Consider the following 491-nt stretch of genomic DNA (forward strand, 5'->3'; position numbering starts at 1 on the left):
CATATTACACAAGGAAATACTCAAAGCTGCTAATGAGAACCTTGACGACCTTGTACCTAGCCGGTTGGGATTCCGGTGGGGTGCCCCCACCCAGGTAGTGGCAGTGCTGGCAACACCTGCTGCAGTAACCCATGGGGACAGGGTCAAACTCTGACACTCAGAGGGAAGGGGCATATTATTGTGGCCCTGGTGGCTCAAAATAATCAAAGATCTGACTGCATATAGATGGTTGGAAAATGGTCACAACGGGGGACCAGCCTGTGTGTGTTTCAGGGAAGGTGGTTTATCTGATCTCCATCACCTAGGACATAACAATGGTTAATCAAATGACCCGATTTTTGCCCGTTTTTGCTCAATTTTGCATGCCTTCTCAAACAGCTGCAACTATACAGCATTCATAAATCAAGTCCTTTCTTGAGTTGGGCTCTGGGATGGAACAACTGTTGAACATCTGAGTTTATGGTTTGTGGGGGAAAAGGGTTAGTGTATAT

The sequence above is a fragment of the Oncorhynchus gorbuscha genome, linkage group LG04 (assembly GCF_021184085.1).
Source record: "Oncorhynchus gorbuscha isolate QuinsamMale2020 ecotype Even-year linkage group LG04, OgorEven_v1.0, whole genome shotgun sequence".
NCBI classification, from domain to species: domain Eukaryota; kingdom Metazoa; phylum Chordata; class Actinopteri; order Salmoniformes; family Salmonidae; genus Oncorhynchus; species Oncorhynchus gorbuscha.